The sequence below is a fragment of the Odontomachus brunneus genome, unplaced genomic scaffold (assembly GCF_010583005.1).
Source record: "Odontomachus brunneus isolate Ranch 3 - 2012 unplaced genomic scaffold, Obru_v1 Obru_scaffold_057, whole genome shotgun sequence".
NCBI lineage: Eukaryota > Metazoa > Arthropoda > Insecta > Hymenoptera > Formicidae > Odontomachus > Odontomachus brunneus.
The window spans coordinates 1,231,274-1,250,534 of NW_022639507.1; the positions used below are offsets into that span (position 1 = coordinate 1,231,274).

General features: G+C 45.3%; 1 pseudogene; it reads left to right on the forward strand.

The window, feature by feature from the left end:
• Positions 1-15,137: 15,137 nt before the first annotated feature.
• On the forward strand, positions 15,138-18,463 carry LOC116845763 (annotated as a pseudogene).
• The last annotated feature ends 798 nt before the right edge of the window (positions 18,464-19,261 follow it).

The following is a 19,261-nucleotide window of genomic DNA, read 5'->3' on the forward strand; positions in this document are numbered from 1 at the left end:
CTCTCTCTCTCTCTCTCTCTCTCTCTCTCTCTCTCTCTCTCTCTCTCTCTCTCTCTCTCTCTCTCTCTTGCGTACTTCGCCCTCATTCCCCGTCCTTCGTCCTTCTGCTCTTTCCTCCTTTCCTCGTAGGGTAGTGAAGAACACTCGCAGTGGGAGCACGGAGGACGCGCCAAGCGACAGAGAAAAAGGAAGATCGGTCCGAAAAGGGAGAGAGACGGCGGACAGGAGGGCGGCGGATGGGTGTTGGGGAACGTGGAGCGGGTAGGAGACAGCTGCAGGCCATGCGAGGGTCCGTCGACCAGGCCTGCCAGTTTACCGCGGATACACAGCGTGGTGGAGAGAACGAGAAGGTGTGAGAGAGAAAGAGAAAGAGACCGGAGACGTCGAGACGGAAAGAGAGGCAGAAGCGCGAGGAAGAGCGAGAAGGAATGAGAGCAAGAGAGACCGCGATAGAAGCCGGGACGAAGAAAATACGGGGAAGCGAAGAGAGGGATAGAGAGGATGAAACGACGAGAGAGAGGAGACGACCTACTTCGGCTTGGTCCGCGACTCGTCGCCCCAGCCATCCCTTTCCCCCCGTTTACCCCCTTGGCGTCCCTCGGCCGACCCTCGACGCGTATACCGTTGCGCCCCGCGTCTCTCCCGCTGCCCCCTTTGCCATCCTCCTCTTCACGACCCTCCAGGCTGTGACTACCTCCTCCTCCTCCTCTTCCTTCTCCTCTTCCTCCTCCTCCTCCTTCATCTCCTCATCCTTCTCCGCCACCACCCGCCTCATCCCTCTTTACCCCACGATACCTCCGCCACCCGACGACGGACCCGAACCCTTGGCGCCCCTTTGCTCTTAGCCGCGGATGCGAAAGCCGCGGTGTATATGGGGGCGAAGGAGGCGAGCGAGGAGCCGAGCCGTAGCCGAGCTAGCGAGCTTCTCCAACGAGCCACAGGCAAGTTCCCGTAACTCGCGCTCCGGTAAATTTCCACAGAGACCCTGCTGCTCCTCTACTCGATATACCTCTACCGTCCTTTTCTCTCTCCCTCTCTCTCTCTCTCTCTCTCTCTCTCTCTCTCTCTCTCTCTCTCTTAGCGCGCGCTATCTACAACCACACGCATACATGTACACAGACGTGAGTACACCGCGACCCTCGCGACGGGGCTTCCTAGTGTACCCCCGGCTGTGTATATGCGGGCGTCTTCTCTTACCGTGCTCTCGATTTTCTCTGCCGTCGCCGTCGCCGTCGCTCTTCCTGCATCTCGCCCTCCTCCGCCGTCTCTACCACCATCTTTCGCGATATACACGACGGACCGTGGCGCATCGGGATTTCTTCCTGCGCGGCGATTACACGGCGAGCCGGGCAACGTTCCGTCGACGGGGTTGCGAGTCGCGTCCGCTACGTGTCCGGGGAACCGGATGACGAGGGAGGTTACATGCGACGAAGTGTCGACGAAAAGGATGGTGGGTTGGTCCAAGGCAGGCCTTAGTATCGATTTTTTTCTTTTTGTCCGCTCGAAAATTTCGAAATCGCGCGTCGGAACTTGCTCGCTCGTTCGCTCGATTAGGACTCTCGACGAACGAGGCCGAGAGATAGAGAGAGAATAAGAGAGACAGAGAGAAGGGACGACGCTCTCTCATGGCCCGGTAATAGAGAGGAAGGGTGTGGGAGGGATATGTCCGTCCGCGTCAGAGGGCCTAGCTCGATTAGGACGCGAGAGTGTAACGGCGAGGCGAGGTGGGACGAAGCGAGGGTGAGAGGATGATGGTGAGGGCGAGGGCGAGGGCGAGGGTGACGCTGAGGGCGAGGCACCGCCGCCGGCCGATAGGCCGATACACCGAGAGCGAAGGAGGAACGCGTCCACCCCCGCGTAGGTTGATCGATCGCGAGGCATCGGCTAGATTGATTCTTTGCAAAAAATAATGAAGCCTCTCTTTTTATCTCTCTGCCGGTCTCTCGTTCACTCGCGCCGCGCCAAGCCGCGCTGCAACGCGACTTTAACCCTTTGATCGTCCGGGCCTAACGATTAACGGATGTTTCATTCGATAGAACGTAATTGTCCTCCGATCCGGACGACGTTCTATACTGTATGTACAATCGGTCGCATTAGTGCCGCGTCCACGTTGGCTTGACCATGGTGTTCCTCCGTGACGTTTCGAGGAACGGTAAGATAATGATTCCAATTATAGGTCGAGTCTCAATTTCCAATCAAGTTTGGTTCATTAATATGTTAAAAAAGTACACATTGTAATGAAAACACAGGAAAGTTATTTCTTTCTTTTCTTATTTCTTTTTCTTTCTTTTACAATTCTTTTTTATATTTTAAGAGTACATTGACGAACGTTGTTAACATTTAAGAAGAAACCTCTAATATAACATCCGCTTTACCGGCTCTTTAGATTTATAAAATCATTAGTAGATTGTAGTATATATACTCTTATTCTATATAAACAAAGAACAATGTAAATATATGGAAATTATTATTATTATTTCCATAAATTTTAACCCGAATAATTTTTGTTATTTCGTCATTAATACATTTTATTGATAAACTTATATTTGCTGAAGGAAAATTAAATAAATTTAAGGTGAAAAGTGGAAAAAGTGTAGAGAAGCGAAAAATAAAGAGAGAGAGACAGAAAGAAGGAGAAAGAAATATATAATTCATGAAATTTCTGTTGTTAATTATTATGGTTCTAAATTATTAGAACATTTTTTATTAATTGCTAATTTGTTATAATGCATGTACGTGTTAATCCTGGCCGGTGGTCAAAATGGACACACCTAGTATCATTAGTTAATCAAATTCTTTCGCCTATCCCATGATTAAAAGTGAGTTCATATCTATTCGTCCCGTATCCGTACTATATATATTAGAGAGTGAGAGAAAGTGTGTGTGCGTATGCGTGCACATGTATATGTGTGAGAAAGAGAATGCACGTGCAATCGGACAGATATGAACAAGTGTAAATTCTCTCATTTAATCCTATAAAATAGAATTTTTCATCAAGTAGACAGTGGACAAATATAAACGGATTTTTAAATAAACGTATTTGACTAACGTATCTGGGAAAATATAACAGTCAGAATGCGGGTTGCAAATAAGGCAAGCGCTTCGAAAGTATAGTCGAGCGATTTCGCACTTTCGTTAACGTAACACCTTTACCACTAAAAATTGTAAATAAATGTATTTTACGCTTGTGGAGGTTTTATTACGCGTAAATGTTTGTTGTAACTTTTGAATTTATTTAGGGAGCAACAATTCCTTAATCTATATATTTCGAAAACTATTATTTTTTTATGTTAGCATTGATATACAATATGTGTGTGTGCTGTCTCAAATTTCCTGCTTTTACTTTACTCTTATACGCATTTTTTCATTTATTCTAGTGCGCACGATAATTTTATAATCTAATGCAGTAACTTTTATTTCATCCTTTTTGGAACTCGTGTCACTTCGCCGGCTCGCGGTAACTTTCGCTTCTTTTTTTTTCTTTTCTAAAAACTCCTCTAACCCGCGAGACCTCTGACCACTTATATCTTCGGCTTCCATTATAAAATAACAATAAGCTTCGTACAATTGATGAACAATACGAAAGTACATACAAGAAAAAAAATACAAGATTTATTGCAGTTAGTGCGAAATATCGTAGACGTAAATAAACGTTCCGAATCTCACAACGGAATCCGCAAAGGTATTGCACGTATATAGACGTGTATAGACTTGCAAAACGATTTCAATAAACTGTTTTTTCGACAAAGTTAGGAGAGCTCCAAATAGTCATGATTGTGAACCACTATTCATGAGTTCGTGTGATACTTCGTTATCGTATGGATCAGGGCGACAATATAGGAGACATCTGATGTCATAATTGCAATAAAAGATTCAAGAAAAACTTAGATATGTTTATTATATTTTTAGCTATGAGATAAGAATATATAAGTCTATTAGATAAGAGTATAATAAAGGAACAATATTCACATATACCTAATGTATAATAAAGGAACAATATTCACAATATACCTAATCTACTGTCACTTCAGTATACCTCCTGGTAAAACCGATTACTGCGCAAACCCTTAAGCAGTGTCACGCAATTGTAACGCGTTTGATGCATTTCTAACTTCATCGGAAAAGAATGTGTTGCAATCGTTTCGCAAACGGGTTTACGCAAAATTTGGTCAATATAAAGTTCTTTTACAATGGTATCGATATACAGGATAAATTCGACCTGCGCAAACTCCGTGACGGAAGTGCGGAACTGTGCGCTAGCGAATGCTTTGCACGCACATATTCGAGTATAATATTATAATCAGCGGGCGATAAATTTGACGCGGGCGATGTAAATTTCACGGTGAATTTGCACGATCAATGTTGTCGCCGTTAAAATAAAACAAAAAAATGTAATATCGTATTTCGCGCTCTGTCACGTGAGGGTGAATTAATCCTGATAGTAAGCGCCTTCTGAATTTGGTATAATTTTTACGAACTTTGGTGTAGTTTTATCCCAATTTATTTTCAAGAACTTCCTCAGAATTATGCATAAAATCTAAAAACCTAAAAAAAATAGAAAAAATAGAAAATAAAAAAATATATTACAACTTACGATAAAGAATTTAATAAAGTTTAAATCTATTCTTTATTATATATTTTTTATTATATATGTGTGTGTTCGAATATAGACGTGCCGCGTTATTCGGGCACATAAAATGAGCAAGTTACTGTCAAGGTTAAGGCCCTTCCTATTGCAATGTCAGTTGCAAACAAACGCATGGCTCATCGTGACAATGACCGCAAAGTTGGTTGAACTTCAATTGTCACAAATACAATGCTTGTCTAATGTTGCAGCATTCATTCAGAAGATCAGTTTTTAAGATATCAAAACACGAAAATTAAGACGGATTACCCTGTATATCAAACATGCGATTTTTATGCGCCGCATTGTCGCGCAGAAGAATCAATTATTGAAATTAATATAATCAATAAAAATGTTTAATTTAACAGCATTGATGTTTTAAAAATTCATTGTCTAATTTTCCCTAATAATCCCAAAAAAAGAGAAAAAAATTATCATTGCGACCAAAGAAATTAAATCTCAAGTTATTGGGCGCACATGCACACCAAAGCACGTGGAACACTCGAAAAATGGATCTGTTTCGGACAGTGTCTTTCCTCTTTACCGATCGATGGGAGGCTTCCGCCGAGTGAGAGACACTGGGATATACATTCATGAGTCACTCCATTCACGAAATGTGAATTCTCGCTTTGCAAACTTTAGGGGTCAACGGGTCGAGGATGGTTTAGCCACTTCTGGCGCAGGTCGTGGACACACTCTCTCCCTCTCACTCCCCTTTTCTCCCCTCCTAGATAATCTGTCTCTCTCCTCTTGATATACATATACATACGCGTACGTGTGTATATATCGATACATCATCGGATGGTGACTCTTTCCGTGTTATCGTCGCCAGTGGTGGCGAGTTACTTTGATGGTATTAATCCCGATGTTATTCGAAGAAGTTACAGGCGGGGGAGAGGTAGACGAGGTCGAAGTTTCGTAGGATTTCCTATCAGGGCGCCAACTCGAGGGAGCGAGGCAAAGAGAAAGAGAGAGAAAGCGGGAGATGATTTCGTAGAAGAGGGAGGATCGAGGTTTATCACGGGAAATCTTTCACGGTTGCAAGGACGACGACGGGGCGGTGGGGGTAATCGCCGTTCAGTCGTTGTGGAGGTGCACGGGGAGAGTAAAGGGTAGCGAGTGAGAGAAGGCAGCGGGGGGAGGCTGGCGGAGGCGGCAGAGAGAGAAGTAAGAGTAGCAGGAGGTATCATTCACTTTGCGGGAGTCTCTCCTTCGCCGCTGTAATAATTTTCTTTTTTATGAATGAACTTAACTCCTCCGGTTTCTATCTAACTATCTCGAGCTTCCTCTCTCTCTCTCTCGCTCTCATCTTCTCTCTCTCTCTCTCTCCCCCCTCTCTCTCTCTCCCCTCTCTCTCTCTCTCTCTTTCATCCATATCTCTTCCTTTCTAGAACTGTGGTCACTTTATTATCGCAGGTCGAGTTAATCGCGTCGAGCGTGACACTGACATTCATTATTGTCCACGGCAAGGTCTCACGTACGTTAGCGCGCCACGGAAAAGTCCCATTTTTCTAAAAATGTTGTTTTCGAAATTTTCTCTAAAATTTCCTTTGTATATGCGCGTGAAGGTTACCGCGGTTCTTAGGTATAAATAGTTTCCTTGTTGAGTCCTTTTAAACGTGAATCCTTTTGACTGATAGCTGCCTAAAAACGGCTTTCGCTGGGTAACGTTAGTCACGCATTTTCGGCCGGTGACAATGCATACGATGGAAACACACGTTCGTCGTGCCGAGGGACGTGAGTCGGAGACCATTTACCGATATTATCGCACGGCCGACGGCGGCGGCGAGTGTACCGCCTCGAAGGAACGATAGCGACCGTTAACTCGGGCCGCGACGCGACGCGGCGCGACGCAACACGCTACACACGTCGCAAATAGCGCTCGCGGGCCAGCGTGTGTGCGCACGTGCATGTGCCTGTGTACATTTCGCGGCGTACGCGCCACATATGCGCACAGATACGCTCGCACGCACCGCGCGCTCATTTGGCGCGTACGCACGTGTTACACACATACACGTGTGCACATATACACACACGACGCGCTTTCGCGTTCGCGTGTACATCCTTCCGCGAAAGGCGAACCAGCCGGCCTGCCGGCTCGACTTGACATGCCTTGTCTCGACTCCAGCTCTCGGATCCGCTCGTCGAGGGAAGCAGGTGAAAATTAATTGTACAGGTTACGGGCTCGCGCGCATCGAGGGAAGAACGCGGTCTTTTTCGCCTCTCCGCTCGCGACGGCGGCGACCACGACGACGACGACGACCACGACGATGACGACGACGATGGAAACGGCGACAGCGACGGCGACGGCGGAGGCGACGGCGGTGACGGTGTGCAAAGTGCGCGCCTCTCCGCGTCCTATACAGGACGCTATCGATCGATTTTCCTCCCGGCGTCGTCGTCGCCTTTCCACCCTCTCACCCCTGCCTCGCGGACCCCTTGTCACCTCACCCTTCCTCGTTTTCTCTCCCCTGTTCGTCCGCGAAGCGAAGCGTTTCCTCCCGCGCGTAATAGCACGCGCGACTAGGGTGACTCGCGAGCGAGTGCGGCTCGTTTTAATCGCGGATCGAACTCTCTCTCTCTCTTTCTCGCCGCTACTGCCGTCCGTCGTCGAATCTCACCGGCCTTTCCGCGGCCTCGTTCGCGAAATCATATTTTCGTCGGAGTTCGCGGTTCTGTGTGTGTATATATTACAACGTAATAAGCGCCGCGCACGCTGTATTTCACCGAGGGCCTCGAGGTCGCGATACGCCTAAAGCCGGCGCGGAGGAGATGGATAGAGAGAGAAGCGAGAGAGAGAGAGAGAGAGAGAGAGAGAGAGAGAGAGAGAAGAAGAAGCGAGGAGAGAGTCATTTCGCGAGTTCGAATTAGCGTTGCGAGGCGATAGCGCCGCGGTCTCTCTTAACTACGCACTTCGCGTGTTCTATTACTTCGAGACACTCAGAAGATTGTTATATCGTTTGTTATATGTTAGACGGATATATTTACCATGAAATCTGTATCAAATGTTGACTTTACGATAACATTAATCTTTTGGAAAGAGACCTTATTTCCCGTTTCGTGCGTCCACCGCCCTTTTTTCTAAAGTATCGGGGAAATTTCCTCCGGTATATGAAATTCTTGGAGTGTTTAGAATTAAAAATCTTTTGTACAACCAGCTTTCGAAATCGACTTCCTTTATGTCGATAAGAAGTTCGTGTTAGAGGATAGAGCTGCATTTTCAACCCTTTTTTTTCTTTTTTTTCTTTCACCACTATCTTTACACGCAGCCCGTCTCTATTTCAATAGTTGTATGCATAATGTTGTTTGTACAGAAATGATAAGCTTCAGATATATCGGGTGAAACACGTTTCTTTATGGTTGTCACAAATTGGATTCTTTATCTTTAGGATTAGATGATGCAATTTTTAAGAAAACCGATCTCTGGAAACAATACGAACCCGTCCTCTTTTTTGTTGATTATCCTTTTTTTAGCGCGATTCTTTTTTCTTGCGACCCAACAAAGTGAAATTCCGAAAACCCGCGACCGAAAGTCGCGGTGAAAACGAGTCGGCCTACGTGACGAAATGCGGCCAGTTTCGTGTCGCGGCGCGCACAGGTATACCTATACCTGCTCGGTAAATATCACACGCAAGCACACACACGCGCGCACTTGCGATAGCCGGCAAATTTTCCCGTGAACTAAGCGAGAAAGTTACTCGCCGTTCTTCCCATGCGAATTTTAATTTCATTCATCTTATCCTTGTTTATCACTCATTCATTTTTCTCGCAGTTCCTAAAAAAGGCATATTAGTTTGTGTATTTGTTTAGACTTTTTGTCGAATTCAGATATTTATATAACGGTTCTTTCTTTGTCTATTTTTCCTATTCCTTTTCAGCGATTTCTTTTACAGCGTTCTTGTCCTTTTTTTCTTTAAAACCTTTCGCCTGAGTTTTTCTTTTTACTACTAAGGTCAAAAACGGGGAACTTCACGGGGATTATAAGTCATAGTTGACAACCCCTTAATGTGCGCCGCGAGCGGCGCGTTTAACCCCTTCACTGCCGATGACGAGAATTCTCGTCATCGGTAGTGAAGGGGTTAATTATCTCGTTACTATATCAAGTGGAGAATTTGATCGTAAGTCGTTCATTGAATGATCGCAAAATGAATCGTTGAAATTTCATAAGGAATCCAGTCGTGTCTCATCAAAGATTTTCGTAAATGTGTAAACTTCGATAATCGATTGTTAATCTCAAATACATAAATCGCCTTTAAATATTATAAAATTAACCAGTCTTATCCAAATTTTTAACGTGCAGCGCTGGGAAAAATAATTTTTATTCGAAAAAACATAAAGAACATATTTGCCATTATATATCATTATATATAATTTTTTATTGTTTTCACCGATTATATATTGTTTCTTTGTACTCAGATTTTTCGTATTATATCACATTGATCATTTCGTTGCTATGTTGAGTAAAGTTACGTCGATTTCGAGATACTATGAATAAAGATGTACTCACACCACAAGGATATGAAAAAATTAAAGACAAAATTACGAAATTATTTATAAAGAACGCCGATTGTGCGGAAAACAACCCATCGCGGCCTTCAAAAGTTCTGACACAATACATAATCACTTGCAAAGTATTTTACACAGATTGTCGCCACGATTCTTTCTCCGTTGCTAACTCTCGGTAGGCAAGCCCTCAGTAACTATTATATCTAAAATCTTTGCATCGAAAAACCACTAATTGTGAACAAAGTTAATAAGATTTTCTCGCTGTTTCTTTCCGAATATTGTGAAATCACGTTACCCTCACATCGTAGTAGATTAAACAGTCTTATTTGCATTTTTTGTTATTTTCTGATCGCTTTCGAATTTTAGACGTAACTCACCACGTGACAACGTTACGTCGTTACGTGTGTTTCAATTTTAATCTTTCGATTAACGCCGAATTTGTTAATTATATTATTAATGGGACGTAATATTTGGTTTGATAATTTAACAGTCCCTTCCTCTTTTCCTTGAACAATAATTGTTTAAATAAAAAAGAAATTATGATACTTGATGCTGTAGTATAATGGCCAAAATCATGAAAAGATTTATACCTCGTGGTACAGCGGATTGGCGGTAATAGATTTCTCTTACGCACTATTTCATGCATCTTCGAAATCCATTAAATATGTTTTCTGAAAACTCCGAAACTAACTTACAAAACATTTCAACTACAAAATGGACGGTATCAATAGATTACTGTATTATATACGTATTTGTACTAATATGTATTCTATATCGCGAATGAAATGAAATATGAAATACACAACGTGAACGATGAAGTATGGTTTCGAATTTTTAATAACTGCTACACAGACTTTTCAACTTCGCACTTTTCACATTCGGTCGGATCTAACCTACCTATTCTGACCTGAAATACGAATCGCGCTTTTGATATTTGTCGGACTTGACGAACTTATAATCGCCTAACCCATATTCCGATATTTCCGAACCCAGTAATCCTACGAAAGACTCGCCACAAGTCGCTTTCTCTTTCTCTCTTTCTCATTTTTTCTCAAAGTTACGAGGTATCCGGTATCGCCAAGGGATACGAATAAGATAGATCCACGTTTGAAAAGAAAATTAAGAAATGAGGCTATAGAATAATATTTATTCTGTAACATTTAAAATAATATTATTATCGTTAAACGTTATTGTGTTATCCGTAATTTCGTAATGTAAGTATTAAAAACTAAGAAAATGGGCCTGCACAAGAATTCATATCGGTGACACCGAGAGTCGAAGAGCCGCTACGACGACGACGAAGTGACGGTGGTAGCGGCAGCGCCGTCGTCAACGTCGACGACGCGACGACGGTTACCGCGAGGGACGCCACTCGCGGATGGCGCACGTTCGGTCATGCGACCGTGGGACGACAGAGAGGGGTCATGCGCGGGTGCTGGGAGCGGGTAGACAAAGTGTGTGGCGCGGCAAGGGAGGTGTGTTCGGACCGTACAAAGCTAGGGGTGAAGGGTACAGTTGGGATGGAGCGAAGCTTGGCCAACCGCGCGTAGGGTAGGGGTTGCGGGGAGAGACGTACGACGAAGCAGGACATCGCTGGCGCGGGTGGGGCGGGGCAAACGTGACGCTGCCGGCGCACGAAGTGGTGGGAGCTTAGGCCGCCACAACCAAACTCAAGCATAGTAGCACAGCAGTAGAGCGCGGCGTCTCGTGAGGCGAGTTAGTTCGTCTCGGTCTTCGAGAGTCAGCAGTGGTTTTGGTAGTAGAGCCGTCGTGGCAACGCAGTGAGACAGGTGGTGGTCCCCAAGTAGACGCGGAAACGTGACAGTTTGACCGTGTCCCACGACCGGCGAATCATTGCGAGAGTGGGAGGTGTCTTCGCAAGAAGGCACGGGTGGCCAATACGAGCGAGGGTCACAAGTCGGAAGGGATCATCAGTGAATTTTCGGTGCGATACTTTTGACCTGCACGGCCTTGTGAGAGGGAGACGCTCACGAAACGACATTCACTCAACATTCTTTCCTTCGTTGCTGAGCGAATAACATCGACAGTCGAGCAGTCGTGAGTTAGCATTCGTACGCGATCATTCGGCCAGAAACATTCGGTGTTCGTGCGATACTTGAGAGAACTTAGCCGAAGAGCGACGAAGAACGCACACATTCGCTGTCGTCGCAGTTCAGATATTAGCACTTGGAATATTAGGACTCGAAAAACTCGGACATTCGGACAGAAAAACTCGAATCCGCGTATGAACTGGTAATACCGCGGTTATCGTCGTATTTCTTGTGTTTCTGGTACAGTGCCGACACGAGAGTTACAATACCGCCAATATTTAAATTTGCGTATTAGTAATCGTGCAAGGAGTGATCGTCTAGTGAGAGTGAGTGTCGACGTGGGACTTTGCTTCATCGAGATCATCCAACGTGTATCGCGAAGTGGCTAGACACAACGAATTTTGCTGTGAGTACCCAAACATATATATAAATAATGCTCATAAATTTAAAATTAATATTATTGACGATGATTAAATACATATCGTATAATCAAATACACAAAGACTCAAATTAGTCTTTGACCATAGCAAGATTCATCCATCCGCGATCTTGATTCGTGCGTAATCGACGCGAAAACGCGAGTGATGTTTTTCTTTCCTTCGCAATAGATCGATTGTTTCGCTTGCTTTCTCTCTATCACTCTTTTTATCGTGCGCGTTCGCATATTGACGCGAAAGGTGCTTCCAGCAATTTACATATGTACCGCACTCATATTTCTTATAAGCTCACGGCGCGAGAAAAACGAGAGAGAAGAGACGCAGAGCATAAAAAGTCCATGTATTTGCGCGTGCTTTTATATTCGCCCACTTCACAAATTCTAACAACGACGGAGACGGCGACGATGTTGACGTTGCAACACGACGACGAGAACGACGTTACGTGAAGAAAGTACCGCGCGCGGCGAGAGAGAACAGTAACGAATAACGCAACAGCGAAAACTGATCTTCGGCCGGTATCGCGAGCTCTCGGTTGCCGGAACGTGTGTACCCTATCTCCGTCTCCATTCGTGTCGAACTGTCTATCTCGCTCTAGCCTATATCTACCACCCCCGGCAGAGCACGCTATTCCTCGTGGTACAGCAATAATATCGTTTCCCGCGCGCACTGCGGATTGGCTGGTGCAACGGCAAACGACGTCGCGGAGCGCCAACAAACCAACGCGCGTTCCGTTTTACTCGCGCTAGCGCCGGCAATGAGAGAGAAAGACGGCAGAGATATAGAAAGGGAGAAGAGAGCAGCAACAGCGACGGCGGTGGAACACGGTGCGCGCTCCTTGCTTCAACGGAGGGCAGCGTGTACGAGCGAAGGAGGAGAAGGGGAAAGAGCGAGAGAAGGGAGGGGGAGAAAGAGAGAGGGCGGTGAAGAGAGGAGGATAGCCACCCGACCGACCGACCGACCGAGTTGTTTCATTCATAAAAAAGTTCTTTATTACTCTCTGTGAGCGCATGTGCTATTCCACGGAGGAGGACCGACTACTCCCCCGACCAGCAGCAGCGGCGGCGGCGGCAACGTAACCACGTTTACACACGGCATTATTTACTACTGCGCGAGATACGAATCGGCGCCACACGCCGCGCCAACGTTGCGGCGTACGGATCTCTCTTTCTCTCTCGTCGTACCGCGCCGAGACCGACGACGTGCGGCGGTGTCGTCTTGTCATCGTATCCGGGTGAGGAGGCGAGGTCCGGGCCTCTGCTGTTTTCTTATCGGTTGATTCTCTCTCGTTCCCTTTATCTCCACTGTCTCGTTCTCTCTCTAGTTTCATCTCATCGTTCACCGAATTGCCTTTCGCGGAACGTACGCGATTTCGCGACGCGAGTTACGGGCGTGCGAGCGCGCCACACGGCTTCGTTCGCGCATCGTCGACGTCGTCCTCGTCGTCTTCGTCGTCATTTCTCGCGTTTCTCTCTCGGCTACTCTCTCACTCCATCTATCTATAGCGTAGCTACAATTGAAATTCCTCGCGTGTTTGCAGGCAGACGAGATCGGTAGTGGTAGTCGGTCGGTGGATAGTGCGATTTAGAAACGTTAATCGATCGACGTAGAGAGCGGCAAATCGCACCTAGCAACTGAAAAGGAGGAACAGGAAGAAGAGCGGCGACGTGAGCGCGTGAGCGTGAACTTGCGCGAAAGTGCAGAAAGGTTTACCCAGAACGCGCGGAAAGATCGTGGAAATCAATTCAAACTGGATCCTCATCTGTTCAAACTGGATCTCACGATGCAGTCACCCATGGATCACAGTCGTGATCGTAGCAGATCACGGGCACGTGACCGTCGTACAATAAGCGACAGGACACACATCGACGAGAACGTGGCCAACAATGGTCAACCGACTGACAACACTCGCCTCATCGTGGGTGAAGGGAGCCGCACTACCATGCAGGTGATGGCAGCGGCGCCGAGGAACGGCCAATCGCGCCCAGGGAAGCGTCCCATTAAGAATGTTTCGCCGCAGGAAAAAGTAAGGGCCATTGATCGCGTTCACGATGGCGAAAGTAAAGCCTCTGTTGCTCGAGACATCGGAGTCCCGGAGTCGACATTGCGCGGATGGTGCAAATCCGAACATAAAATTCGCAGCCAGTGCAACAATATGGCAACTGAGATGGGTTCGCGACACTCGCCAGTGAACATCGGCAACGGTCACTCAATGTCGGCAAATGGCCGACAATCTGTTGGCAGTCGGCATTCAAGCAACAGTCGACAATCACCTGCTACACCGGACGAAGACGCTCCGGTGGCAAAAAAGGCGAAAATAGACCGTACCGGTCGGCAGAACAGTCCGCAGACTGTATTGCCAGGTCCATCTACTAGTTCGGCTGGTAGTTTTATAAATCACAATTACAATTCGGATTATGCTGCTGCTTTGTTTGCGATGATTCCTAATGCCCAGCGCAGTATGTATACAATGTTGCCCTCTCTGAAAGATATAATGCCACGCAACAACTCCGTTGGCTTGGTAGAGAACGGGTTACAATATACCAGGACAAATAATACCACATTCCCCGCAATGGCCAGTAGCACAATTGTTAGTAATTCCGCCATCAACACTAGCAGCATTGATGGCGTTCGCAACACGATGGGAAATATGATCGGTAATGTTATGGGGAACGCATCGGACCATACCATCGGTAATAGGAACATCGCTGTTGCGCCAATCCAGGGTACCTCCAGCTCTTACACGCGAAAATCACCAAGCGTGACACCTGCGGCTGAGGCACCCACAACACCAGCTCCAGCATCACCACATGAAAATAACGCTCATCCTAGACAGATGAACACTACTACTGATAACGACGACGCAATTAGCTTCAAAACGTTCTGGGCGTGGGTTCTGCGAGACGTGCTGGCTGCACATGGAGTTAGCAGTCATAATTTTGTGGATATCAATGACATCCTCGACACGCAAAAGGGCTGGTTTTGGCAGTATCTAACTGGTGGCAAATTGCCAAAGAAAGCTGATTGCACTCGAGAAAATAAAAAGACTAATATAGATTTAGCTTTGAACAGTAATAATATAATCGGTAACATTGTCGGCGATGACAGCAACGAGAACAGGGCTCGCAGTCACAGCGTCTTGAGTGAAAGATCGGAGAGTCGCGAGAATGAAGATACCTCCATTACCTCGGTTACTGCTGAAAGAGGTACGCTAACGACACCGTCCGTGATCGAGCCAACATTTTCCCCAGAGATTATGCAAGCACTGCGGGTCGCCAAGATGAATCCCAACAACAGTGGAATCGAACAGGCGATCGAATATGGCACCTGGCTTCAAAAATGGTTGAACAACTGTTCAATACCACTGCTAGCTAAGAAACAGCTGCTTGAACACAAATACATTGTGGATGTTCTCAAGTGGGTTAAAAACGTACAATTAAAGCCGCAGTCGGAAGTGTCGGAAACTTGTAAGGCATCAGCGGGACCACATGATGATGGGACGCAACTATGATGCCGGAAAATGTCGCATTCTAGCATCCGCCAATTGTATCGTAAACAGTGAAAACAGGAAAAAGAAAAAAAAAAAAACGTTTTTACGACATATGTGTCGTGATGAATCTTTTTCCATGCTGAGACATACAATCGATAGGAACGACATTTTCATTGTATATATTATCGTAATTTATTGTACATATTATTGTAATCTAGTGTATATATTATCGCAATCTAGAGTACTTTTAGCTTATACACACACGAAATTTGTTCTGCTTGACACATACGGCGGATGAAAATTCTTTTATCGTCGTGGCTATTGTCGAAACAGTAACACTGAGGACAGGTGCAAGTTATCGAGCCGATGCTTTTTCGCTAGAAGTAATAGACATGTTACGGACTACAAAGACGAACATCAGGAACTCTGGAATCGAAAAAGCGTTTGAGTACGGTATCTTGCTATAAGAGTAGTCAAATAACTGCTCAATACCTTTCTTAACCATGAGGCAAGTGCTTGTGCACAAATACATCATTCACGTACTAAAGTGGGTCAAGAACTCAAATCAACAACGACGTAGACTGATAGAAATTGTGCCAAAAAACTGTATGGCATTAACAGAACTACACGACGAAGGATGGCAACTGTGATGCCGGAAAGTGTAGCATTCTATCATTCACCGATTGTATCACATACATTGAAAGAAGGAAAAAGAAGAAGAAGGAGCCACGACTTACGTGCCATATTCAATCTTCTATGCTGAGATCTCATACAACTGGTAAGAGTGATATTTTTATTGTATTATCCTAAATTTTCAACGCAATAATTGCGTTGGTCTACTTGAAGACCCTACTGCAGAACTAGTAAACCGCGTTCCTCACAATGCCCATGGCATTTAACGAAAAACGAAGCAAGATTTAGGCCTGTACTGTTTTCTTATCAGTTGATTCTCCTTTCTATATCACAATTTCTCTCAATCGTTCTCTCTAAGTTCTCTCTCACCGTTCGTCGATTTATTTTTCATAAGACGCATATGATTTCGCGACGCGAGTTACGGACGTGCAAACGCACCACTCAGCTCCGTTCACGTATCGGCGTCGTCAGCGTCGTCTTCGTCGTCTTCATTTCAAGTATTTCTCTCTCTCTCTCTCTCTCTCTCTCTCTCTCTCTCTCTCTCTCTCTCTAGTGTGATTATTATTAAAATTTCTTATGTGTTTGCAGGCAGACGAGATCGGTAGTCGGTCGATGGATAGTGTGATTTAGAACATAAAATGATCGACATATAAAGCGGTAAATCACATCAAACGACCGAAGAGGAAGAAAAGCGGCGTCGTGAGTACCCGAGGTGGGCGTGAGCGTGAAGAGACCGAAGAAGACGTTGCTGAGAGGGCGCGAAAAGTGACATCGTGAAAGCTCACTCAAACTGATCCTGGATTTATTTAATCTGGATCTCACGATGCAGTCCTTCGTAGACGGTCGTGATCGTAGCAGATCAAGGATACGCAATCGCCTTGTGATGAGCGATAGGATGCACATCAACGAGGACGTCGCGAACAACAGTCAGCCGACAGACAACACTCACGTGATCGTCGATGAAGGGAATTACACTCCTCTGCAAATCCAGATGACGGTGAGGAACGGACAATCGCGACCAGGAAAGCGGCCCATCAAGAACGTCTCGCCAGCAGACAAACTAGACGCTATTAACCGTGTCCACGATGGCGAAAGCAAAGCTTCGGTTGCTCGAGACATCGGAATACCGGAATCCACATTACGCGGCTGGTGTAAATCGGAACACAAGATCCGTAACCAGTGCAACAATGTGTCCACAGAGGTGATTACTAGACACTGCTCGATAAATATCGGTAACGGTCGTTCAATGTCTGCAAATGACCGATCAGTTAGCAGTTGGGATTCTAGCAGCAACCGCCAGTCACCTGATACACCATCCAGTGATGACGTTCCCGTCGCAAAAAGAATGAAGATCGAGCAAACCGATCAGCAAAACAATTCGCAAAACATCATGCCTGGTCCATCTACCAGTTCGGTTGATATGAGCCATGATATTAATACAAACTACACTGCACTAATAACGTCTTCCATGACGAATTCGATTGCGACGATGTCGTTACATGAGCAACATCAAATGTACGCTCTATTGACGACGTTGAAAGAGGTAATGCTTCAACGAAACAATTCCATTGCTCTAATGAAAAACGGACTACATTGTACGAAGACCAATAATCAACCAGCCAGCATGTTTTCCACGATAGTCAGTAGCAACACGACCATTAATACCAATAACACCGTCGCCAATATCAAGGACATCGATAGCATTCACAACACGATGACAAACATGATCGACAACGCTATGGGGGACGCGTTGAACTGTACTATCGGCAAAAAGAATATCGCCGTTGCGCCAATCCAAGATAATACCAGCTCGTACACACGGAAATCCCCGAGCGTGATACCTGCAACAGGAGCACCCACGACACCAGCCCCAGCATCTCCATACGAAAACAACGCTCAACCTAGGATAATTGATAACATCACCAACGATGACGTAAATATCAGCGGCGATGTGTCTTGGCCGTGGTCCGTGCAAAAAGTATTGAATACACACCGATTTAGTAAACATAATTTAGAGGACATCAATAATATACTTAACTCGCAAAAGGATTGGTGTTGGCAGTACGCAAAATGGGATAAATTACCAACGAAAAATCAATGCACAACTGAAAATGCGCTGACCTATCTGAATTTGTTTAACAACAACAATTTCGACAACGTAGTTAGTGATGACAGCAGCGAGAACAGAACCCGCAGTCACAGCGTCACAAGCGAAAGATCGAACAGTCATGAGGAACACGATGATTCTTTGATCACCGCGACTACTATCCAGAGGAATACGCTAAAGACACTACCTGTGATCAAGCCAACATTTTCATCAGAGGTAATGGAGGCACTGCAAGTCACCAAGATGAATCCTAGTAACACTGGAATCGAGCAAGCAATAGAGTACGGTATTTGGCTACAAGAATGGCTTAACAACTGCTCGATACCATTGCTAACTACGAAACAGGTGCTAGAACACAAATACATCGTGGACACCCTCAAGTGGTTCAAGAACTCGCAATCAACGACGCAGGAAAAAGTAGTGCCAGAAAGCTATCAGTATCATCAGAATCACACGACGAAGGAAGACAATTATGATGCCGTAAAATATCACTTTCCATCATCCGCCGTTTGTATTGTAAACAGTGAAAGAAGGAAGGAAGGAAGGGAGGAGATGCGAAAGTAGCGTCCCTACGATCCATGTGCCATACCCAATTTTTTTCAAGTTGACGTTCCATTTAAACGGTAAGAATCACTCTTTCATTGTATTATCATATTATATATTATAATGCATCAACGTAACAATTCCGTTAGTCTGGTGAGCAAAATGTAATACAGTAGAACCAATAACACCACGTTACTACGATAATCGTGGCATTGGACGAAAAATGTAATCAGATCCGAGTTGCTTTTTTATCGGTTAGTTCTCTCTTGCTCTCTCTATATCTCATGCTCGTCCTCTTTAGTTTTCTCTCATCATACGTCGAATTGCCTTTCGCGAAACGTACATAATTTCGCGGTAGGAATTAAAGTCCGGCGAATGTGCCATGCCGCTTCGTTCTCGCACTGTTATTATCGTTGTCATTGTTGTCATTTTTCGTGTTTCTATCTCCTTCTATCTATATAAACCATAGCTATGATTAAAATTTCTCGCATGTTTGCAGGTAGAGGAGATCTGTATTGTAGTAATCGATCAGTGGATAAAGCGTTTTAAAAGCTAAAACGTTTATTGACGTAGGGAGCGTCAAATCACATCAAGCAAACGAAGAAGAACCACAAGAAAACCGGCGACGTGCACGCACGAGGCGAGCCCTGCGAGTGTGAAGAGACTAAGGAAAGTGTTTACCGATAACGCGTGAAAAGATCAAGAAAATCTATACACACTGGATCCTCATTTATCCAAACTGGATCTACAATTACTAATCCCTTATGGACGGTCGTGATCGTAGTAGGTCACGGGTACGCGAACGCCGTACAACAAGTAGCAGGACGCACATCAACGAGAACGTCACCAATAATGGTTAGCCAACTGACTATA